This window comes from Vicugna pacos, chromosome X (genome assembly GCF_048564905.1).
Source record: "Vicugna pacos chromosome X, VicPac4, whole genome shotgun sequence".
Lineage (NCBI taxonomy): Eukaryota > Metazoa > Chordata > Mammalia > Artiodactyla > Camelidae > Vicugna > Vicugna pacos.
Window position 1 is genome coordinate 101,255,984 of NC_133023.1, and position 26,644 is coordinate 101,282,627.

Here is a 26,644-nt window from a genome sequence, read left to right on the forward strand (position 1 = left end):
CAGATCCTGCTCTCCTACCAAAGCCACTAAGCACACTCAGACTGTACAGGGTTGCTCCCACACAAGGACAACCTTCAAGACCAGGTTAGGTAACTATTTCACCTGATTTCATGGAGACAGAGAAAGTTATGCAAGACAGAGGAGTTTGTTTCAAATGAAAGAATAAAAATACATGGAAAAAACCCCTAAAGAAACAGAGATAAATAATGTACCAGGTAAATAGTTCAAAGTGTTAGTAATAAGAATGCTAACTAAACTATGGAAAAGAATACATGAACACAGTGGAAATTTTAAAAAGGAACTAGAAAATATAAAAAAGAACCACTCCCAACTGAAGAGTACAACAACTGAAATGAAAAACACACTAGAAGGGTCATATGGTAAGTTTATTCCTAGTCTTTTGAGGAATCTCCATATTGTTTTCCACAGTGGCTGCACCAAATTGCATTCCCACCAGCAGTGTAGGAGGGTTCCCTTTTCTCCACAGCCTCTCCAGCATTTGTCATTGGTGGACTTTTGAATGATGGCCATTCTGAATGGTGTGAGGTGATACCTCATTGTAGTTTTGATTTGCATTTCTCTGACAATTAGTGATATTGAGCATTTTTTCATGTGCCTATTGATCATTTATATTTCTTCCTTGGAAAATTGCTTGTTTAGGTCTTCTGACCATTTTTGGACTTTTTGTTTGTTTGTTTTTTTTCTTATTAAGCTGTATGAGCTGCTTATATATTCTGGAGATCAAGTCAGTTTCATCTTTTGCAAAAATTTTCTCCCATTCCATAGGTTGTCGTTTCCAGAAGGAACCCTAATTCAAAAAGACACCAGCACCCCAGTGTTCATAGCAGCACTATATACAATAGCCAAGACATGGAAACAGCCTAAAAGTCCAAAGACAGATGACTGGATAAAGAAGAGGTGGTATATTTATACAATGGAATACTATTCAGCCATAAAATGACAACATAACGCCATTTGCAGCAACATGGATGTCCCTGGAGAATGTCATTCCAAGTGAAGTAAGCCAGAAAGAGAAAGAAAAATACCATATGAGGTCACTCATATGTAGAATCTAAAAAACAAACAAAACATAAATACAAAACAGAAACAGACTCATAGACATAGAATACAAACTTGTGGTTGTCTAGGGGGAGGGGGGTGGGAAGGGACAGACTGGGAGTTTAAAATTTGTAGATACTGACAGGCATATGTAGAATAGATCAACAAGATTATACTGTATAGCACAGGGAAATATATACAAGATCTTGTGGTAGTTCACAGCGAAAAAGAATGTGACAATGAATATATGTACGTTCATGTATGACTGAAAAATTGTGCTCTTCACTAGAAATTAACACAACATTGTAAACTGACTATAACTCAGTAAAAAAAAAGTTTAAAAAAAGAAAAACACACTAGAAGGAATTAACAGCAGATGAAGTGATACAGAGGAATGCATAAGTGACCTGGAAAATAGAATAATGGAAATCACCCAATTAGAACAGATAAAAGAAAAACAAATACAAAATAAGAACAGCTTAAGGGACTTCTGGGACAACATCAAGTGTACCAACATTCATATGACAGGGTCTCCAGAATAAGAAGAGAGAAATGAGGGTTGAAAATGTATTTGATTAAATTATGGCTGAAACCTTCCCAAAACTAAAGAAGGAAAATGACACCCAAGATAAACAAACAGATGAACCCAAACAGATCCACAACAAATATATGATAATTAAAATGACAAAAGTTAAAGATAAAGATAAAGTCTAAAGGCATCAAGAGAAAAACACAGAGTGATATAGAAGGGAACCCTCATAAGGCTATTAGCTAATTTTTGTACAGAAACACTGCAGGCCAGAAAGGAGTGGCATGATATATTTAATATGCTGAAAGGGAAAAATCTATAATCTAGAATACTCTACCCAGCAAGATTATCATTCAGACTTAAAGGAGAGATGAAGAAGTTTTCAGACAAGGAAGAACTAAGAGTTCATCAATACTAAATCAACCCTGAAAGAAATGTTAAAGGGTCGTCTCTAAGTGGAAAGAAAAGGCTACCACAAGAAGTAGGAATTTATACAAAGGAAATAGCCCACTGGTAAAGGCAAATATATAGTAAAGGCTGTGGATCAACAACTTCAATAAGCTAGTATGAAGACTAAAAAACAAAAATTGTGTTCCAGGTGACTTTGGTGGATTTACAATGCTGCCTGGGACCCAAGTGTCTTTGTAAGCACAGTGCATGTGGGACATCCAAGCAGAACACTGGTGTGCAGCTGGGGCAGGCCCAGTGTTAACAGTGGGCACATGCAGGTGGAGGTGGGGCTGGGGATAATCCCAAAGCCCACGGTAGATCCAGGTACACGGCTACATGTGACCACGGTGGGTCCTGGTGCCTGATGTCAATGGATATGCCTTGGTGACTTTGTGAGCATAGTGCATGAGGGACAACAGGGCAGACTACCTAATTTCCTATTGCTGAGGCAGGACCAAGGGCAGCACCAACAACAGTGTACGTTGTAAGCCCACACAAGGGGTGACAGGTGACACTGCATGATGTACTTCCTGGTAGACAGCTCTTGCAGAGGAATACTCAGAAGCTCTTTTTCCAGCCAAAGCACTCCAGTCACACCTGTCTCACACAGCAGCTCAGAAATGGATTTGGGGACTTCTACTCCAACAACTGGGGAGTGAACCCAGCCCCTGACAGGGCTGTGAAAACCACAGAGCAAAGAGGTGGCCCAGCTCAACAGTCAGTGCAGGCTTAGGTCACCATAACACCAAACACCCACTATCAAAAGGATAACAGCCAGCACACATGGAGGAGAGATGTGGCAGCAATCTATATTAAAAACAGCCCTTACAGCAAAAATATGAAGATGCACAAAGACTACACAGGGATACTCCTACATAAAAATAGCCTTTTAAGACCACATTAGATAACTGTTACTTGTAAATTCATAGGGTTAGAGAAATATAAGTAAAATTAAGAAGCTGAGGAACCACTCTCAATTAAAATAACAAGAGAAATCCCCCAAAAGAACAATGAAATAAACCTCTCCAGTCTACCAGATATTGAATTCAAAACAAGCTAGTAAAAATACAGAAGGAATTAAGAGAGGCTACTGATAGAAATGAAGATTACTGTAAAAAGGAAATAAAAACTATAAAGAGGAGCCAATTAAAATCAGAAAGCTAAGTTGCTGGGATGAAAGCCAAGCTAAAGGCAATAAACAGCAATCTAAATAATGCATTAAAATGAATAAGTGATCTGAAAGACAGAATAACAGAAATCACTGAATCAGATGAGCAGACAGAAACACAAATTTGAAAAAAAAGAAATCCATATAAAAGATCTATGGGAGAATATAAAGCATGCTGATCTATGCATAATAGTGGTCCCTGAAGAAAAAGAAAAGAGAAAAGGGGATCAAAAATATATTGAAGGAATTATGGGGGAAAACTCCACAGAACTAGAGAAGGAATCAGATATACGGGTACAGGATGCACCAAGGTTCCCCAACAAGATGCACCCAAACAGACATACACCAAGACTATTATAATAAAAATGGCAAAATTTAAAGATAAAAGATTCCAAAGACAGCAAAAGAAGAACAAAGAGTTGTTACAAGGGAACCTCCATAAGGTTATTAGCTGATTTCTCTACAGAAACGTTACAGGCCAGAAGGGAGTGGTAAGATATATTCAAAGTCCTAAAAGAGAAATACCTGCAACCTAGGATACTCTACCCAACAATATCATCAAGAATAGAAGGAGAGATTAGGAATTTCTCAGACAAGCAAAAACTAAAAGAATATTGCAATACTAAACCTATCCTAAAAGAAATATTGAAAGGTCTTCTTCAAATAGAAAAGAAGCAAGAATCCACAGAAAAGAGAAAACCACAATTGGAAATGCGATGATAAATATAATGAACAGCAAAAGTATAAACATGAAGATGTAAAGGAGGACATCAAAATCAAAATGTGGGAAAGAGGAGCAAGAAAATGGAAATCTTTTTCTTTTTAGAATGTGTTTGCACCTATATGACTACCAATCTAAAGCAAGTAGATATAGTAATGGGTTAACAAACATGAAAGACAGGGTAAACATATATCAAAAATATACAACAGAGTCACAAAAAAACAAAAAAGAAAAGATATCAAGCATAATACAAAAGAAAATCATTAAACCACAAAAGGAAAAACAGAAATAAAAAGAAAAGAACAAGGAAAAAAATACAAAATCAACTAGAAAACAAGGTTTAAAATGGCAATAAATACACATCTATGAATAATTACTGTAAACATCAATGGACTAAATGCTCCAATCCAAACACACAGAGTGGCAGACTGGATAATAAAACAAGATCGGACAATATGCTGCCTACAAGAGACCCACTTTAGGGCAAAAGACAGACAATAGATTGAAAGTGAGGGGATTGAAAAAGATATTTCATGAAAATGGAAATAAGAAGAAAGCAGGGGTAGCAACACTCAGACAAAAAATAGACTTTAAAACAAAGGCCATAAAGAAAGATAATATATAATGATAAAAAGATCAATACAAGAAGAGGATATTACACTCATTAACATATATGCACCCAATACAGGAAAACAAATAAAGCAGAGATAAAGAAAGAAATTGATGAGAATACAATAATGGTAGGAGACATCAACACCCCCTAACAAAAACTGACAGATCTTCCAGAAAGAAAATCAATAAGGCAACAGAGATCCTAAGTGAAACAATAGAATAATTAGACTTGATATTCTCAAGACATTACATCCAAAAAAACCCCAGAATATATATTCTTTTCAAGTGCACTTGGAACATTCCCCAGGATAGACAACATGTTCAGACACAAAACAAGCCTCAATAAAATTAAGACAACAGAAATTATTTCAAGCATCTTTTCTGACTACAATGGCATGATACTAGTAATCAACCACAGAAAGAGTAATGAGAGACAGAAAAAAAAAGATTGCATGGAGACTAAACAACATGCTGCTAAAAAAACTAATGGGTCAATGATGAAATCAAAGAGGAAATTAAAAAGTACTTTGAGACAAATGACAACGAAAACACAACCATACAAAATCCATGGGATGCAGCAAAAGCAGTCCTAAGAGGGAAGTTCATAGTGCTACAGGCCTTCCTCAAAAAAACTAGAACAATCTCAAATAAACAACCTAATCTACTACCTAAAAGAAGTAGAGGAAAAATAAACAAAACCTAAATTCAGCAGAAGGAAAGAAATAATAAAGATCAGAGAGGAAATAATTAAAAGATGAAAAATAGAAAAAGAAAAATCAATAAAACCAAGAGCTGTTTTTTTTGAAACGGTAACAAAATCAACAAACCTCTGGCCAGGCTCATCAAGTTGAAAAGAGAGAGGAAACAGATAAACAAAATAAAAAATCAAAGAGGAGAAATTACAACCAATACCAAATAAATACAAAAACCAAAAGAGAATACTATGAACCATTATATGCCAATAAATTGTACAACAACCTAGAAGAAATGGACAAGTTTCTAGAAAGACAGTCCACCAAAACTGATTCAAGAAGAAACAGATAATTTGAATAGACCAATCACCAGAAGTGAAATAGAATCTGTAATAATAATAATAAAAAAAACTCCCTGTAAATAAGAGTCCAGGACTGAATGGCTTCACTGAGGAATTCTACCAAACTTACAGAGAGGGACTTTTACCAACCCTTCTCAAACTCTTCCAGAAGACTGAAGAGGAGGGAACACTCCCAAACTCATTCTATGAAGCCACCATCACCCTGATACCAAAACCAGACAAAGACACTGCCAAAAAAGAAAATTACAGGCCAATATTTTTGATGAATATAGATGCAAAAATTCTCAACAAAATATTAACAACCTGAATCCAACAACACATAAAAAAGAACATATACTATGATCAAACTGGATTCAACCCAAGGTCACAAGGATGGTTCAATATACAGAAATTAATCAATGTGATACACCAAATCAACAAAAGAAAGGATATAAACCACATGATCATCTCAATAGATGCAGAAAAAGCATTTGAAACATTCAACATCCATTCATGATAGAAACTCTCACCAAAGTGGGTGTAGAGGGAACATATCTCAACATAATACAAGCTACAACAAACTCACAGCCAACATAATACTCAATGGTAAAAAGCTGAAAGTCTTCCTGCTAAAATCTGGAATGAGACAAGGATGCCCACTCTCACCATTGCTATTCAACATAGTACTAGAAGTCCTAGCTACAGTAATCAGACAAGAAAAATAAATAAAAGGGATGCAAATTGGAAAAGAGGTAAAACTGTCACTATATGTGGATGACATGATACTATATATAGAATATCCTAAAGACTCCACACGAAAACTACCAAAGCTGATAAACAAATTCAGCAAGGTACCAGAATACAAGATGAACATACAGAAGTATGTTGCATTTCTTTACACTAACAATGAAATATCAGAAAAGGAAAGTAAAAAAAAAATCCCTTTTAAAATTACATCAAACAAATACTTAGGAATAAACCTGACCACAGAGCTGAAAGACATATGCTGAGAACTATAAAACATTGATTAAAGAAACTAAAGATGATTTAAAGAAATAAAAAGATATCCCATGCTCTTGGATTGGAAGAATTAATATTGTTAAAATGGCCATACTACCCAAAGCAATCTACAGATTTAATGTGATCCCTATAAAACTTCCCAGGACACTTTTCACAGAACTAGAAAGAATAACACTAAAATTTATATGGAATCTCAGAAGACCTAGAATTGCCAAAGCCATACTGAAGAAAAAGAACAAAGTTGGCCAAGAGGCACATGAAAAGATTCTCAACATCACTAATTATTAGAGAAATGCAAATCAAAACCACAATAAGGTATCACCTCATACCTTTCGGAATGTCACAATAAGGTTATCACCTTACATCAAAAACAAAAGATAACAAGTAATGGCAATGATGTGGAGAAAAGGGAACCCTCGTTCACTGTTGGTGGGAATGTAAATTGGTGCAAATAATGTAGAAAAGAGTGTGAAGTTTCCTCAAAACACTAAAAAAGAACCACCGTATGATTCAGCAAACCTATTTCTGGGTATATATCGAAAGGAAATGAAACCACTATCTCAAAGAGACACCTGCACGCACATGTTCATTGCAGCGTTATATACAATAACCAAGATGTGGAAACAACTCAAGTGTCCATCAACATATGACTGGATTAAAAATATGATAAAATATACACAATGGAATATTATTCAGCCATAAAGAAGATTCTGACATTTGCAACAACATAGATGAAACTGGAGGACATTATACTAAGTGAAATAAGCCAGATAGAGAAAGACAAATACTGTATGATCTCACTTATATGGTGGGATTTTTAAAAAAGTCAGGATCATAGAACCAGAGAATGATTAATAGAACTGGGCACTGGGGATGTAAAAAATTTTGAGATATTGGTCAAAGGGACCAAACTTTTAGCTATGAGATAAATAAGTTTTAGGGATCTAATGTGCAGCGTGATGGCTATATTTAACTTATACTATATTGTATACTTGAAATATGCTAAGAGAGTAATATTAAGCATTCTCACCACACCAAAAAAAAAAGGTAATCATGTGTTGTGACGGATATGTTCATTAATTTGATTGTGGTAATCATTTCACAATGTGTACGTATATCAAATCATCATGTTGTATTCCTTAAACATATATAACTTTAATTTGCCACAAAATTAAAAATTAAGTTCCTCAGTCATACTAGCCACATTTCAATTGCTCAGTAGTGACATGTATCTACCATTTTGGACTATGTAGTTCTTGAGTTTGTTTTCAAGTGATTTGCAGTAATAACAAAACACGGAATTTAAGATTTCTATAGAGGTAAAGGAGGTCACCGAGAATGAGAATACAATGGTGTCAGTGAATTGAAAACCTAGATTATAAAATATCTGAGAGTATGGTGGCAGAAGGCTAAGAGTGTGGCCAGGTAACTGGGGGTGTGGATGACAATGTTCCAAGTGTAACCACTGGAGTCTTGGTTGCAGTGGAGTGGAAGAAAAGATCATTGTAAGTCAAGATGGCAAGGCACTGAGGTTATGGAGCTTTGGTTGGGTCACCCATCACAGATGCTCAAGTTATGGTAGATCATAACAGGAATAGGGGAGGAGGGAGAGGCCATGAATCAAGAGTCCAGGCCTCCAATAAAGAAAGAATTTTGAGCAAGATGTTGGTAATGACTGCAGAAGTGGTAGCTGGAGTTACAGCCTGATAGCATGGGCTATGGGAGTGTTGGGAGTTTTTTTGAGGAGGGAATTAAATGGAATCTGACAATGTCAGGAGATGCAGAGCTTCCTGTGTCTGTGGGAGAGCAAATAGGAAAGGGAGAGAAAATGTTAAGGATGACATTAGAAAGGACAAATGTCAACCTAAGACTTTGTCACAGTTGAGTGCAGAGTGACAAGTCAGATATGACTTTGGCTAGCAGCCCCTGGGGCCTTAGGAAACACCTGGTTGGAAGGAGAAAAACATTTAATAAAATACAGTTGGGGTATTTCAGGGATGAATGTTGACTTGGGAAACTGGAAATAGAGAGTGGAAAGGGTTGTAACGTGGTTGATACTAGGATATTTCTCAGTTGGCACAATGAGGCCAATAACTAATGAACAATAATATTCCCCTGCTGAATGGTAGCCACGGAGTTAAGGAGAGCAGTGAAGGGAGCTGGCCTAGAAGCCAGGATGAACAACCGTCTTTAATCCTCACAGCAAAGAGCTTCCTATATGAGGAGTAACTCTACCCGGGGACACAAACACACAGCTGCACGCACCCATACAAAATGAAACACTTATCTTAAATGGGTTTTAATAAACAAGGACCTAACAGATGAGGCAGCAGAGCCAGGACGGCTCCCTGCGTAAACACAAAGGACCAGGGCGGACAGGGCCCAGGAAGAGGCATCTGCTCTGACCGATGGCTTTCCGGCTCACAGTGCACCCAGAGGGCTTCCCTCCAGGGGGAAAACGCTGGAGCCACGTGGGCTGTGAGCCACAGATGAAGGCTGCACGCTCCGCGATCTACAGGGCTTCTCAGCACGCCTCCCTGTGTGTCAGGTTAAAAGGCTTGCCTGCCTACTTTGCCGTCAAAGGGCTTTTCTCTCGAGTGCGTTACTTTACACGGGACAAGAGACGAGTGGCATGTGAACGCCTGTCCACGCCACTTTCCTTTGGGCTCCTTCCCGGCACGGATGAGGCCAGTGAGGTGCCCTCTGTCATGAGACTGTGGGGCTTGCTGCCCTCACAGGGCTTCTTCCCAGTGTGAATCTCCTGGTGTTGAACGAAGAGGAAAGTCCTATTAAACCCTTCCTGCCAGTCCTTGCGTTGGCAAGAATCCTTCCTGGATGAAGCACGCGGTCTTTACCGGGCCTGGATGAACCCCATTCCTTTGCAGAATCTTCTCGCAAATTGCTGCTGCAACACGCAAAGAGTGCATACCGTATATTCTCTGTGCTTGCACTATGGCTTTCAGGGCTCGTCCTCCTGGGGAAGGTCTTCTGCAGGACTGGCCATGGTCTTAGGCACCTTTCCTGCACTTCAGAAGGCCCGTGCTTGCTGCTCCCTGGATCACCCCAATGTGGACGGCCCTGAGGCTCCCTGGGTCAGCTGCCCCTCGAGCGAGGTTCCCTCAGGTGAGGCCAGCTGGGAAGTGGTAGGCTCTGAGACACCGTGTGCTGCCCGTGGTCTAAGAGAGGGCACCTCATGGTGTGACGAGAACACAGGGAAGTAGCACCTAACCAGGCCCAGGTGGGAGTGAGGAGATGAGGGGAGGCTTCCCAGAGGAGGTGTCCCATGAGCTGACTCCTGATTGGGCAGTAGGAGTTCCCAGATAGAACAAGGGGGAGGCTCACTGCAGCCTAAGGAGGCAGGGAAGATGAAAAGCACGGGTCTAAGTCCGTCGGTAAAAGGCATCTCACCATAGTCAGAAACCCGAGGGAGGCGGATGGCCCAGGCCAGGCAAGCACTCTGAAGACAAAGCATTCCTTCTGGGGTGGGGGGAGAGGGGTAACTGGTGGAGGCGTGCTAGCCCAGTCATTCCGCGACCCCTGGGAGGTGGCCAGCCTGAGGACAAGACAGACACCCGGACGCGCAAGAACCTTGACTTCCCCAATGGCAGTACCAACAAGGGAGCCGGCCCCCGCTCGGGCTGCTCACCTGCTGGGGAGTGAACGTGCCTCAGGGGAAACCTGAGCTGGTCTTCTGTTGCACGTGCACCTGATCAGCGCACCTGATCAGGGAGCTCAGCGAGGCGTCTGCGTTCACAGCAGCGCTCGTCTTCAGCCGGGCCTGGTGTGAGGCGCTTTGCAAGGATGTCTTCATGTAATCCTCGCCTCAGCCCCAGGGGATACTTATCATTCCATCTTCTATGTGAGGAAACAGGCTCAAAGGTGAGGTCCCCCGAATGAGGGGAGAAGGCCGGTCTGTGTCCATGTGTTCAGCCTCCATTGGCTGCAGATTTCCCAGGCTGGAGTCAGAGATTCAGGAGAGCACGGGGCCGAGGGCTCGATCCCCCTCAGGGAGGAAGGGTAGGAGCCCTGCCCACTATCCCATGGAGTGGGGGATCGCTCTGACCTCCTGGGAAAGGCTGTGTGGATGCTGAGGCCAGGGAAGCCCAGCCAGTGGGAGCCATTTGGCCATCTGGGGCAGGTTTCCATTCAGTTATTCTTCTGACCGATTCTTTGGTAAACAGACCACCAGAGGTTGGGTGGAAAGACAGATGGAATGTACTCATTTATCTTACTTAAGAAAAATGTAGATAGCTCTTGCCATGTGTCCAGTTCTTTCCTAAGAGCTTTACAAATACGAGTTTAATTCATATAATCAACTATCAGGCCAGTACGACTATTGTCCCTCTCACAGATGGGGAAACCGAGAAGGCCCAAGATTCGCGCTGTGACTCCCAAGTGCAGCTGCTTCTTTGCCATCCTGCCGTGGGAATTTCAATTCGAGCAGCAAGACCAAAACGAACATTATGGATTCTTACCAAGTCTCGGGGACCGTGCCGAGTACCTTAAGTACATTCATAAACTTCAGCTAAGTTTAGGGACTCACCTGGAGAAGTCACATAGTGAATGGTGACTCTCATCATTCCAGAACGTGGTAATGCGTCTTCACTGATCCAAGGCTTGTGTAGGTCCTTCCTGCTCTTGGCCCTGTACTAAAGAATTCTACTTCTGGTTTTTCTCACGGCTTCCTCAGGGAGCAGGTGTTGTGACAGGCACCATTTCAGGAATGAAGGCATGGAGGCTCAGGGACATAAACTGATTTGTCATGGGGCATGCCTGGAAATGGTGAGTGGCCGAGGCCAGACGGGAGTGCAGGTATGGCTGTGTCTGGCACCTGTGATGTTTCTCCACAGGACTACTCAATGTGGCTTCAGAAGGTGCCGAGTCCAAGCATGATGACGATGATGACAGTATCAGTCGTAATCAATCGTGATCACAACAGGGACCATAATCACCAATCAGCATCGTCAGTGAACAGCAGGCTATGTTCCAAGCCTTCTCATACATTACTTTCCCTTGAAACAGCCGTGTGAATTAGATACTGTTTTACTCCACTTCACCAATGAGGAAACCGAAGCACAGAGAGGTTAAGTAACTTGCCCAGCGTCACAGAGCTCAAGAGCAGCGGAGCTGGGATGTGGCACAGGCAGTCTGGCTGCAGGGCCCGGGCTCCTGAGTGCTACACCAAGGAGGAAGCAAGACACAGCGGGGGGCCAGCAGCTCTGTGGAGAGTGGGCCGTGGAGACAAAGGGCTATGAATGGGAGGATTTACTTTTCAGGAAATAGGGGCTAGTGGGAGTGGCTAATATGGTAATTCTCAGAATTTGGCATTTTATGAACCAGTAAAAAACATAACCCAGGAAACCCACATAGTTATTTGGTCAATTAAGGACATTTATTCAGACATCACACACATTGTCTACTCTCCTCAATATTTCACAAAAGGGCAGAGGACATCTCAAAGTCAAGGGCCGTTTTCTCAGCTGAGACTCACTGCACTGGCTGAACTTCCCTGCACTGCCCAAGACTGAGACACTGGGAGAAGGAAATGAGTGGCGCATGGACGGTGCCCAGAGCAGGCCTGACAGCTGGGCAGTGCTCACAGAATGGTCGCTGTTCCCTCCATGCTGACCACAGACAAGAGGGAAAGGCACGGCTTTCTCAGGCTGCCCGTCAGTGCCGTGTGGCGACGTGATCACCTCGTGCACCCCTGGAGGTCTTGGCCCAGGCCTCAGGAAACAGGGGAGGACCCTGCAGGCACCTGGGCACAACTGAGCTTTCACCCTTTAACCGAAGCTGTGTTTTCCTCTGAAAGGTACCAGGCGACAGTGATGACAAATGCCTTCTTGGCATTGGTCTGACTCACCCCCCTCCTTGGAGAACAGCCCGTCACCAGTCCCTGCTGTCGGGGCCCGTTCCTCCACCACGCCAGGCCAGCCGGCTTCCCCCGTGTGGAAACCTGGGATGAGGAGCTCAGACTGAGGCCAGCCTGCGACGGGCAGGGGGGTGAAAAGTCGAGGGAAATGCAGGCTCCATTTCCTGCCTCAAGGACAACCACGCAGGCAAGTCCAAGTGCAGAGACAGCTTGAGAGGAAAAAGGTGAAGCTTGCAGAGAAAAGTAGAGGCAAGGAATCTGGGATCTCAGAGAGTGAGAACTGGGGTGACCAATTCCTGCCTCAAACTCACTGCAGCAGAAAGAGCCACTGGGCCGAGAGCAGCCTGAGCCGACGCGAAGAGAGAGGCCGTGGCCGTAGACCTGAGGCCGAGACAGATGGCGGTTCGGCTCAGTTCTGCATTTCAGCCTCTCACGGGGCCCAGCTGGACATCCTGCCCTTGGTTTCTGCAATATAACCCCATTCCCTTCTAATGAAGTCTCCCTTTGTTTTGTATCATCTTGAAGGGGACTCTGATTCTAGCCCCACCAATCCTTGGGAGAGACACAGGGAGACAGGGCAGGACATCAGGAGCTACAGGGAGGGGTGAGGGCAGGCCCCCAGGCCCCCGGGGAGAGCCAGGCCTGGAGCACAGGGGCAGAGCGGAGGCAGCTGTGGGGCCTCTAATGTGGCACAGGCGAGGACCTGCCCAGCAGAAGCAGGTCAGCCAGCTGGGCAGCATCACCTCCTCGAACAGGGCCCTTTGGGTTAGGTCTTCTAGGCCAGGAACCCAAAGTGAAGGTCATAGCCACATCCTCCGATCCCTAGAAAGTCAAAGAGAGACAGGGATGTTGACCTTGTGATTATAGGATGTGATCAGAATCTGTCACTCGGTCACTGGAAACAATCCAGAGGGGCCCAAGGCCTGAATCCCCGTATGCCTGGGGGCCTAGCTCTTTGCGCGGCTCAAGGAGGAGGTGCACAGAACACAATGGGGTCAGAGTGAAGTCTTCTTTAGGGGAAGCCACCGGAGAATGACACAAGATAGTAACAAGTCCCTGGGTCCTGAGATGAGGACAGAGAGAGTAAGCACTGGAGCACGTCAGAGGAAGTAATGTTGATAATAATCGTAACACCAGTAATGGTAACAGCACCAGCAGCAGCAGCTGCCGAGTCTCACTGGTCCTCGCTGTGTGCCTGGCTCCGTGCTGAGCGCCTCACGCGCCGTATTAAAGTGATGAACCTGAACCGTCCCCAGCACTGGAGCCAGATTCCTAAGTCTGAACCAAGCTTCTTCAGCCCGACACGTACCAGCTGTGTGACCTCGGGGAGGTCACTTCATTTCTCTGAATAGCGATTTCTGCATCAATCCACTAAAAGTTCCCACTTCGCCAGGCTATTGTGAGGATGAAACAGAAAATGTTCCCCAGGCAAACACTGGGATGCCAGGCACATGGCTGTGCTCAGTGTGTTTTGGCTACTTGTATCTCTCTTCCCAAAGCCCGTGAGGTCAACACCAGCATGATCTCAATGTCACAGTCAGCATGCTAGGCTCAGGGAGGGTCAACCAGAGTCACATGTCAAATAAGCAGCGTGCTGAAGTCAGGTCCCTCTGGTTCCAGGTCCATGTGTATAACCTGCATGCTCCTCCATGACCACAATCAGGGTGAGATGAGCATCAAGCAAGCTGTCTCATTATCTGCCCTCCGGGACCTGTGCAGCAGCCACGCAGGCCCTCTCATGCCTGCTGCAACATACACACCCCCGCCCTCGCCCACGTGGTTCCCTCTGCCTGGAATGCCCCCTATGCCCTCCTCATTCCTAAACCCAAACCCACCCTGCAGAGCTGACTTCAGGTGTCTCCCCGAGGCCACCCCAGCCCACTGTGGGTATTGTCATGGTTACGAGCGGAGGCTCTGAGGCCAATGTGCTGAGTTTGAGTTTCGGCAACTTTAGAGCTGTGTGACCTTGGGCAGGTAACACAACTTCTCAAAGACTCAATGTCCTCTTCTGTAAAGTAAGGATAATAAGAAAATCTAATTCTAAGAAGGTGAGATTTAAGTGAGGAGGTCCATAATAATGGCTCCTCAGTGCATATCACAGGCCAACTCTTATGATTGTTTTGTTATTAGTATTTTTCCTATTTTATTTCTATTTATTCAGCAACCTGGACAAGCTCAACTCAGCCTGCATCTTTGCTTTTGTAATTGTGCCAAATTCCCTGCAGAAAAAAATGCCCAAGTGAGGGCAGGAGGGGACAGGGGCTATTTTAGCTAGAACTGCCAGGAAAGGCCTCTTCAAAGAGCTGACATGTGAGCAGAGCCCGTAAGGATGTGAAAGGGCAGACAGGAAGTGGTCTGGTAACAGCGTCCCGATCGAGGAGAACTCCAAGGGCAAAGGCTGGAAACAGGGAAGGAGCTTGACATATTCAGGTTGTCATGGCTGGGTGGCAGTGGGCAAGGGAAGAATAGGAGACACAGTCAGAGGTGGTCCCCCAGGACAGATCAGATGGGACTTTCCAAGTCACGGCAGGGAGGCTAGAGTTATTCTATGCATGAGGGGAGCCTGTAGAGGGGAGCATCAGTCACTCACTCACTGAGCACCTGGTCCAGACCAGCACTGCTCTAGGCCTGGGCAGAGAGCATGAGCAGGGCTCACATTCCAGAGTTAGAGACAGATCAACCACAAGGACCTATACGAATGAGCAAGAGAATCCTGAAGGCAACAGAATAAGACTGAGACAGGAGAGACTTAGGGCGATTCTCCACAGGGCAACCAAGGAAGGCTTCTCTGAGGAGGGGACACTGGGGGTGGGGAGGGGGTCCTGAAGTTAGGAATGAAGCCACGTGGACAACTACTGTAAAAATAAGGCAAGTCCTAAGAGCCATCAGGGCTATGGTGAGAGTAATCAGGATGACTGATAGAGAGTTAACAACCTGGTGTATGTTTACATCCAAAGGGACACCTGGATTCAAATCACCGTGCTGCTGTGTAGCTGCTGCATGAACTCGCATAAGGACTCAACCTCTCTTTGCACCGACATCCTCAACTGTCAGATGGGCATAAAAATGGTACCCATCTCTGAGGGCTTTGTTGGTATCAAACACTTTGGTACATGTCAACTCCTAAATATCAGCTTTTACTGTCCACAGGTTTAACACTTTGGTAAATGCTTGGGAGCAAATAAGGTGATGAGCTTTTGAAAATGTGGGTGGCTTTCCTGCTTTTTAAGCATTTAAATTAACGTGATATTTAAGACTCTTGATTTTAATCAAATGCTTAGAGGTGTAGTAACTTTTCAAACAATTAGTAAGAATTTGTATACATTCTACTAGTTAAATCCACATTTTAAATTTCTATCATGTGTTTTTCTTTAGAGAAATGTTTAAAGTAGCAATTATTTCATAAACAAATTCTGGGGAGTGAGTCAAGAGGCCAGTGGGATGCTAGCTCTTTCAGCAGTACAGCTGGCCTGCTGCATGGTCCCCAGAAGGCCAACCTGCTCAAGGAAACTTTCATTGGAACACTGGATCATCCCTCCTGCCTACGGGGCTTGACAGCTGAAGGAGCTGACACACTGGTCTGGCCTGGCCTGGCCTGGCCGACTCTTCTCTTGCTCACAGGGAGTAGACACATCCTGCTGAGCTCACAGAGCAGTGAACACACACCATTCCCCAGCTCAGGCTCCTTACCCAGTGCAGGCCTCTCTCTCCTCAGAGAATAGCCAGAGCCACTAGGGCTGAAGGCCTCCTCCCCTCTGGAGGCAGTTCTGGGGATGCCCATCCGCTGTACCTACTCTCCAGCCCTCCCTGTCACTTCAGGCTCATTTGACATAACCTTAAGATTCCCGCCCCTAAATCTGACCCGCTGGCTATGCCCTGATCCACATCTGAAGTTTCCTCGACATCTCCAGCCTAGACTCCTCCTAAAACTGCAGACTTGCTTGTCCAGCTGTCCATGTGACACACACACACACACGCACACACACATACACACACTTCTGGAACATCTCAGAATCACCAAGTCCAAAACCCTGACCTCCCCCTCAACACAAGACCTGCTCCCTCCACCCAACTTCTCCATCTCCATTCTCCCAGGTGTTCAGGGAAAAAAAGAAAGAAAGAAAGAAAATAAACAAATCTTAGGATGGTCCTTCACTGGCTATCTTCGTTCCCAGCATCTGATGCAGCAGGAAACACTGGGGGCTTTGGCCTCCACTAATGCCATCACTCAGGTCTGGCCCCAGTCAATTGCAGCAGCCTCTTCATTGGTCTCCCTCCCTCTAACTCCAATCTGACCCACCTTTGAAAAACTTCAAAAGTCTTAACCCAGATTGTGTTCCTTTGCTGTTCACAAACTCAAGGCCTGGAGCGCCCTAGGAATGAAGGGCCAGCTGGTAAGGTTGCCATTCCACATGTGCCTCCTCCCCTCACGCTGCATTCCTTACAGACACCACGCATCCTAGGTGTGCCAAACGCTCCCGACGCAGCCGCACACCCAAGCCTTTGCACATGCTGGTCCCTCTGCCCGCAACTCTCCCACATCTTTTCTCAGTGTCTATCAGGAAGGGACCCCGCTCACGAGCACCCACTGTCCTGGACACAGCCGCCTGCGCTTCAGTGATCTGGGCAGGCGCCTTCATCCCGGGATTTAGCATTTGGAGTTGAGGGGGGGGGTCGAGTCGGGTGACGACCTGGGAATAGCAGCACCCACCTGCGCCCGGTCCGACAGCGCAGCTGCCGCCTCAGATCCAGCAGCGGCGGGCGACCGGGGCGGGGACCCGGGCTCGGTCGTCCCCGGCCCAGCCGGCGGCAGGGTGACGCGGGCGGCGACGCTGCCAAGCCTCAGACCCACCTCTGTGCAGTGGAGACGACGCTTTCTCCCCTGCCACCTCGGGTACAACCCTGCTTCGGCGCCTCTGATCCGGGAACCAAACTAAGACCAAATAAAATAACCGCCAGGAGGACTAGCCCAGAAGTCCCGCCCCGAAGTGGTGCGTACGGCACGGAAACGTCCCTCCCCGGGTTCTTCATTGGCCCAGCGACCCGAGGCTCACGGTGCAGAGCCTTCTGGGTAATGTAGTTCCCACCGCGCCAGGCCAGGGCTAAGGGTCTGGGAGCTTAGAAGCATTACCTCCTTCAGTGCAGGTAGCCTTCGGCTTTGGAGTCGGTTTTGTGTATGCAGTATTTTTAACCTGAGACAAGAGAAAAGACTTCTGACAGGACCTTTGTGGCGAAGATGGAGGAGGTGTGGGCTGAAGAAAGACGCACAGCGTAAAAGTTGCGAGTTTTGTTTGGACTTACTAGCGCCGGGGAAACAGCCTCTCAGATGTCTCTGAGGGACTGTTCCAAAGAGGTAAGAGAGGAGCCAGATAGGTGTTTTTGTTGGGAAAAAAAAACAACTAGTAGTTGAACATCAAAAGGTTACTGCTAATCACAGAAACAGCCGTCTTCAGTTAATGAATTTAGTGCTTTTCTTTGTTTGGGCTTATTGAAATCTTTCCTTTCATTTGCACCTTAACTATCTAGGGCCAATATCCTGTTCTCCATCCTGAATTCCCTCAGGGTGCATCGCCAGGGGCGGCTGCTGTGGCTGCTGGCTTCTTGGCTAAAATATCCTTTATTTGCTGAAATGCCAGGCAACATCCTTTGTCGACAGAGGCAAGCCACGTGGTCCTGAAGTAGGTAGACTGGGGTGGCTCTTGCCTCTGGTTCCCTCAAAAAATAAAATCTTCCCTGCCTGTATAATTAGATACTGTGTTCCAAACCAGTCAGCAAAATTGTTTCATCCAGGTATTTCTTACTCCATATCCTGAGATACATTCAGTTCCTTATAAGAATATGAGAACAATCTGAAAAAAAAAATGACTTACCAAGTGCTATTTCCTGTGGGGATAGTGGCTGCACTGGTCATAATCAACTGGTCTGGAAAGGGGCTATCTGAAGCCTAAGTAAAAGTTGCGGACATCATGATCTCATCTCCTTGCTGGAAATTGATTATAATTTCACCTGAAATGTCAGTGACAATGTCTGTCTAGGGAGTTGAGATTATCTCAGAAAAAGGGTGGTGAACTATCTACTTAATTAAAGCTACTGGTAATGACTATGTAGTTATTCTAAGACAGTGGCAGAAACAGCTCTGGGTAAACATGTCTGTGACATATGGAAAAGGTTAAGATCTCATTGAAGTTTGACCAGGGAACACTGAGGTCTCAGAAGCTGAGGCCATGATTACACTAGAAACCTGGCTGCCTTGAGGTTTTGACTTTAAAAAATATGATTTTTTTTAATCACTCTTGAGCACACTGAGCAATATCAACATGATGAGAGAGACAAAGTAGGAATACAGAAAGAATTTTCAGAATGGTAATGGCTCACATAATTACTCACAAGTAACCCACTGGTTTGACCAAGTGCTATGCAGGCTTCTCTCCACATACCCCTAAATTTTGGCTCACCCTCAAGCTTAAGCAAGCACTAAGATGCAGCTCATTCCTGGCTGTGTAGAGTCAAACATTTCCTGTTAAACTACCCCAATCATGCTGCTGTCTACTCTCATCCCCATAAATACCCCCTCACCTCCCAGAAAAGTTCCTGCTAGCCCTGCTTATCCCTTCCTATTAAAAAAAACCCAGAAAGAGAAAGAACCCTTTTCTGTTGGATTCTGAGATGTCTATGGATCTGGTGGTCAGAGCATTTTCCCTATTACAATAGTCTTTTTGAATAAAGTCTCCCTTACTTAAGTCTGGATCTGTTTTATTTGACAGTTTTATGTTGCCATGAGTTGGCTCAAGATTGGACTTTCCTCGTGGAACCCTGTCATCCCTGCACAGGTAACTAATGACACCTTGCAAATCTTTTGAATGCCTCTACTGCTCATGAAATCGGGAATCCTTTGGTGAATTCAGTTCTCAAACCAGTGATCTGGGCATCATGTCTGTTACAGCATGGTAAGAAGTTATTTTGAGTCTTCTGAGCAAAGAAATTGTTCTCTGGTGTTTTGAGTGGGGAATCACTCCCTAACTCTCAAGCAGGAGACTTCCCTGGCTCCTTTAAGGTCTTATTGCTGATTTAGTTAATTAATCCCATGAGTAACCCTTACTCTACTATGTTCCCTCCCTCTCCTTTCCCTGCTCTACCATTATGACATTAATTCAGTTCAATATCTTAAAAAAGTGACAAAACTTTACTAAAGATAATTAGAGCCACAGTGGCCTTGGAAACATGGGATCTCCCTAAACTAACTCAGCAAATATCCATCCCTTCCCATCACTCTGCCCCCCATGCTCCTTCTTTCTTTTCATGACCTTCAAACTTCCCTTGAGCTCCTTGAATCCTTTGATTTACCTGTCTGCCTTCAACAGTCTTACCTCCTCCATCCCTCTATCCACCTCTGCTAAAGCTTTTCCATCCCTCTTCAGCCCTTCAAAGTCCTATAGTCACTTCATCTCTAGACCACCTTCTCCTTGTTGGTTATTCTTGAGGGGCTCAAGGACCCCAAGAGCAAACATTCAAGGTTGAAAAGGCTAATTGAAAACAAGTTGGATTTTTATCCACTCCAGTGAGCTTTAGAAGCACCCAAACTTGGTGTATCCTTAGTCAGTTGCCCAAAATTCAATACACAGCCTCTGTAAAATTACATACCAGAGCAAAGAAAGTCTTAAAAGGTCTCCTCCACTAATATTATTGGGGAAACTTCTACTCTCATATTGAGTAGGTAACTTCAACTTGCTCCATCTACCAGAAATGCAATCCTGATTTAAAAAAAAATATATATATATATAGGTGGTTGGGGTCAAGAGCCAGCACTTTTATATAAACCAATAAGTTAAAATTTTTACATTAAAGCTATTAGTTTGCTGTCTGTGTCTGGTTTTGCATTTATGTACGGATGCCTGTTCTTTTCCTACTTCAGATAATATTACAATATCAGACTATAAAATGCTTTAAGGGAACTCTATTCTGACTGGCTTAGAGATAAATAAGTACTTCTATAAGTTAAGTATTCCTAAAATTCTCAAAAATTAAGGAAATTTAACATCTAAGACTTTAAAAATATTCTTACAGAAACTAACTCAAAAATTTAAAAAACCTCAATTTCACATAATTTAAATCTTGGCAAACAAGACTAGTTGAATAAAATCGGTTATGTCTTCTGAGTTACCAAGTTTAGATAAAATATAAACATACATTTTTATTCTATTTGGGATATTCTTCCTAAACTTATACAGGTTTATTGATTGCGTACACAAGCACTACAGCTGTTAAATATTTAAGATTATAAAAAATGTAAATTTATGTCTAAACAAATTAAATCATTATCCTGGCAAACTTTATTTTGACACTGATTATGTTTTGTGATATGTTAGCTTGAAAACAGTTTTCAAGATTTTTGGTAAGTGAAACCCTTAGACCTACGCTAAGTTAATTAATGAATATTCATTAAATAACTAGATCACTTTTAAATAAGATAAAATACTGAAATATTAATTACTAACCATACTTTTAAGACTATATATGTTTGGGTCTATTAATGAATGTATTTATTTCTACCTCATTGAAAAGCTGTACTATAAAAGATAGTTATGGCTGTATTCTTAAGCTCTGTTAGTCTGCCACAAAATACTGATGTATGACAGAAATTCACTATTATCCACTTCAACTTTTCTCTAAACTAAAAGTTACTGTGAATGAATGTTATAATCAATATATGAATAAAACTCTACTAGGAACAATAGTAACGTATAGAAACAACTTTGTATGCAAAGTATAAAAGATATGTTTTTATTAAGGAAAGAAATAGTTTTGTCCTAAAGTAAAAATGACTGGTTGTCCCAAAATAAAAGAGAAGAAAATGTAGGATAAAATTTAAGTAGATATAAAAAGTTATAAATGGGAATTTTATTTGTGGTGTTCACACCTAGCAAAAGATTAATGGATTTGTTTATAATTTTTAAAAAGTAACTTTAATATCAAATTTTACATCACTACAAAACTGGAATGTGGTTTTCTCTCTGTCAAATGACAAAATGTTCTTGGATTGTTGATCTACTCTTTTTGAAGCTGAAGTATAGTTAATTTACAATATTATATTAGTTTCAGGTGTATAGCATAGTTATTCAGGATTTTTGCAGATTAGACTCTGTTATAAGTTATTATAAGATAATGGCTATAATTCCCTGTGCTATACAAATTATCCTTGTTGCTTATCTGTTTTATATAACTGTTAACCCTATACCCTTAATTTGACTCTCCCCTCTTCCTTTGGTAACTGAAAGTTCATTTCTTATATCTATGAATCTCTGTTTTGCATATACATTCATTTGTATTAGTTTTTAGATTCCACATACTCTTAAGAAATTATAAAAGTTTTTCTTTGACTTCTAAGTAATTTGACTAAAATGCAGAAATACTGGGTTTTAGAGTAATTCCCTGTGCTTTTATATTTATTTTTATCATGTCCTTGATTATTTTAAGAAGCCAAAGTCTTCTCAGGGTTCTTTACAACCTCCCTCAATTTCCATGCTTTGCACTGGGAAATAACCGAGACTACGGACAGTCTTACCAGAATCACCGACATGATTACCATGAAACTACCTCAAGTCCGACAACTGGTCGTCTAAAACCGTTTGGGATTGGACATGGTTCTGGCTTCCCAAAGGGGCACTTATATGGTGGTCAGTGGTCAGAAGTGACTGCTGTTCATATGTTCCCCAAAACATCTGTGATGTCTGGGCCATCACCAAAAATATTCAAAACACACACTGGAAAATTCGTCTGATCACCACTGTGATTGTCACTCTGCCATCTAAGGACACTTTGGGTCCAATGTCCTGGAATCTTTTTGGCTGACCCCTTCCAACCTCAGCTTTTGGTTTTATGCCCTTATTTAACCCTTAGTAATCATTCTTTTCATTGTATTCCCAGGCATACTTCTCACCAGCACCTTATCTCTAAGACCCTCCAACAGCTCTCACTTGACAACATGCTCAACAGATATATAGCTAATTCTTCAAAGCCAACAGGAATGTGAAGGCCAGTCCACCCCTGAAAACTGTTTTGACCACCCTTACCCTCACAGTGACTTATTCTATCCGTGTAGTGTCTAGGTACAGACTTGGCCTCTCAAACAGCAGCAGGGACTGACCAGGTGCTCACAACTCTCCGTCACATACCCACTGACTTGCCTTGAGCAGACTTTAGTCAGGCTTCTCTCGTCCTCACCAGCCCCTGAACCTTGGCTTTCCCCCAAACTTGAGGAAGCACTGAGATTCAGACATTCCTTGCTCCCTTAAGAGCTCATGCTGAGAATCTACTCACTCTAGAGAGAAACGCTTTCTATTAAACTGCCCCCATCATACTGTCTGCTCACCCTCACCACTTGCCCCATCGCGCGCGCGCGCACACGCACGGTTCCTGTCAGAGAACTTGTGGTCAGAGCATTCTCCCTCCTGCAATAGTCTTTTCAAATCAGGCTTCTTCTTACATAAGTCCGGAGTTGAATTTATTTGACTGTAAAACGAACAGAAATTCTTTGGCGTAATGTTTCTTACTTAACAGATATTAATGAAACCCCTGCTGTGTTTCAGGCACTGTTGTGGGTACAAGGGACACATCAGTAAGTAAAGATACACAGACCCCTGCCCTCATGGGCCTTACATTCTAGTCAAAGAAGAACAACAGAATAGTGAGTTATACAGCATAGACAGAAACTCTGCGGTTATGAGAAATGGGGAGTTTTCCTCCCCAGAGGTTAGTGAGGGAAGGCCTTGTTAATCCAGGGCATTTAAGCAAGGACTCAAAGAAGTGAGGGACTGGCCTTGTGGCTATCTTGGGGAATAAATTCTAGGCAGAGGAAACAGCCAGGGCCAAAGGCCCAAATTGGCATTTATTGTCTGTGCCCTTCTGAGAAAGCTGAGGCTGGCGCAGGTGGAACCGGGGCAGTGAGGAGGAGAGGAGAAAGGGGTGAGCTGCTGGGGAGAGAGAACGAGGCAGGAAAAGGAGGAAAGTAATATTAAATTAACTTTTCCATTTATGTGATGAATTGGTTCGTAGTACACAAACTGTTCCGTGCTGTGGTGGTAAAGAGGAGAGGCATTTGTCATAGTCGGAAGGCAAGGAGGTGGGAAGACACCTGAGATGAATCCTAAAACACCCGAAGTAGACAACCAAGTGAGAGGAGGGGAAAGTGTCTTCCAGACCAAGGGCAGGGGGAGAATCTGCACAGGGACTGAGACCCAAGAAAGCTGGTTCTTCAGGAGTTGATTATGACTGGAATCTAGGGTATGATGGGGGAATTGGGAAGAAACGTGGCCTTGGAAATATAAAGAAGTAAGAACTTGAAGGGACACCTGGGCTTATGTTAATTTAATGTCTGTATTACTCTGCTTTGAAAGAGCATTATTAATGTTATCTGATTGCAAATATATACTCAATGCAAAACAGTTTGGAAATGCAAAAAAGTATAAAAAATGAAATTAGAGAGCACCATTAAGGCCATATCACAGAAGTACATACAGTTAGTATTTTGGTTTTTATTGTTGTACCTGAAATGCTTATAATGTATATAATACATACTTTATGTTATATATTATATATGTTATATAATGCTAAAATGTATATAATACACATATATTTGGATGGGGATAGAAGCTTAAATGAATATCTTTATTTATAGAGATTGAAGCAAACTACACACTATATTGTAGCTTTCCTTTTCAACACAATATATTGGGAGAATCTCCATCTCAACAAACACGTGTCTGCCATTATCTCTAAGGATTGCTCTAGTGTTAATATTTTTGCTCCCATAGTCCATGCAAGTTCCAGGAAGACCGGGACCACGTGTGTCTTGTTCATTGTCATGTCCCTAGCATCTAGCACAGTGTCTGGAAAAAATACCTTAGTAATATACTTAATTAATAGTAGGTTTTCAGATTATTTTTAACCCTTGCTATTGCAAACAGTACTGCTGTGGAGAACCATGTGTATAAATGTTTACAAACTTGTTGGCAATATTTTTAGATTAAATGCATAACAGTCAAAATCCTAAGTAAAAATGTATGTTCTATTTCTTTTTACTAAAATATAGCTGATTTACAATATTATATTAGTTTCAATTGTACAGCATAGTGATTCAGTATTTTTATAGGTTATACTCCATTTAAAGCTGTTACAAAATATTGGCCATATTCCCTGTGCTTTACAATATATCTGTGTAGCTTATTTAATTTATATGTAGTAGTTTGTACCTCTTAATCCCCTATCACTGTGTTGTCCCTGACCCTACCCTTTCCCCAGTGGTAGCCACTAGTTCTCTAAATCTGTGAGTCTGTTTCATTTTTGTTATATTCACTATTTTGTTTTATTTTTTAGACTCCACATATAAGTGATAACATACAGCATTTGTCTTTCTCTGTCTGATTTATTTCCCTAAGCATAATACCCTCCAAGTCCATCTATGTTGTTGCAAGTGGCAAAATTTCATTCTTTTTTATGGCTGAGTAGTATTCCTGTGTGTGTGTGCACACGCATGTGCACGTGCATACCACATCTTCTGTATCCATTCATCTGGAGACTTGAGTTGCTTCCATATCTTGGCTATTGTAAATAATGCTGCTATAAATGTTGGAGTTCATGTATCTTGTGAATTAGTTTTTGTTTTCTTTTGACACATATCTAGGAGTGGAATTGCTGGGTCATATGGTAGTTCTCTTTTTAGTTTTTTGAGAAACTTCCATAATGTTTTCCATAGTGTCTGCACAAATTTACGTTCTTACTAACCGTACACAAAGGCTCCCCTTTCTCCACATCCTTGCCAACGTTTGTTATTTGTAGACTTTTTGATGATAGCCCTCTGACAGGTGTGAGGTGATGATACCTCATTATAGTTTTGGTTTACATTTCGCTTATAATTAGTGAGGTTGAACATCTTTTCATGTGTCTGTTCATCATCTGCATTTCCTCTTTAGAAAAATGTCTGTTCAGTTTTTCTGCCAATTTTTAAATTGGGTGGTTTGGGGGTTTTTTTGATGTAAAGTTGTATGAGCTGTTTATATATGTTGGATATTAAGCCCTTATAGTCATATCATTTGCAGATATTTACTCTCATTCAGTAGGTTGTCTTTTCATTTTGTCAGTGGTTTCTTTTGCTGTGTAGGGGATGCATCATGGAATAAGAGGGTCCAGAGCAGGCATTCAGCCTGGGTTGGGGCACATCCCGGGACAGTTGTAAGAAACCAGCCAGAGACCTGGGCATATTCCATCTGCTTCCTCTGCTGTGTTTCATGAGTGGCAAGTGTGTGGTGCTCTTCACAAATGGAGCCTGGGTTTCTTACAGCCATCTTGTTAGTCCCACTGGTTTTCAAACCAGCTAAGGGAACTCATCTTCCCGGTTTCCAACCATAGGGCTGGGGTTCCCAAGATATAGTTTGAACCCCTCACTCCCCAGGGGCATCTCCAATCCCATATAATCCCCCTCCTGTGTGTGCCCTCTTAGGGGTGCAGGTCCCGACCTGATCACTTCTCCTCCCTTCCTACCCACTTCTGTGTGGACCTCCCTGTACAGCCTTGGTTGCATGAGAGTCTCTCTGCCAGTCTCCAGTTTGTTTTTAGTGAGAACTCCTCTACATGTAGAGGTATTTTTGATGTGAGCTCAACATCTTCCTAGTGTACCATCTTAATCCCCTCAAATGTATGTTCTTTTCAAGGCTTTTTATATGAATTGCCAGGCTACCTTTCAGAAAAGGTTTTATTGCCAGTTCCTAGTCTCACCAAAAATAGGTAAGAATGCCATTGTCCTCACACATCTGCCAACCCAATATAGGAACAGTATTATTCATTTTTGCAAATGTGATATGTGAAGAATTAATGTCAGTTTAAAATATGTATATATTCGATTTCTAGTAAAATAGAAAGTCTTTTTATATTTTATTGATATTATCACTTGTAATTTTTCTTTTCTGAATTTATCACATCCTTTGCTGTTTCTCATTTTGTGTTTGTCTTTCACTTTTTTATGATGGCCTTTTATTTATAAAAAAAACTATTGGCATTTTTTTTTCTAGGCAGCAAATATTGGAGTTGCTTCTGCCACATTAATTTTACCCTTTCCCAACTGTATAGCATTCATGTGGTTTCAGATGGATTAACCCTACTCCCAGCTCCAGTAGTAGACTGGGATT

General features: G+C 42.6%; 1 long non-coding RNA gene across 1 annotated transcript in view; it reads right to left on the minus strand.

Annotated features, from left to right (window-relative positions):
* Positions 1-17,413, minus strand: part of LOC116277463 (uncharacterized) — a 71,437-nt gene extending 54,024 nt beyond the window's left edge. The window contains exon 1 of the long non-coding RNA XR_012067511.1: positions 17,176-17,413. This is a non-coding gene — a long non-coding RNA (uncharacterized lncRNA). The remainder of the gene's footprint in view (positions 1-17,175) is intronic.
* Positions 17,414-26,644: the final 9,231 nt, after the last annotated feature.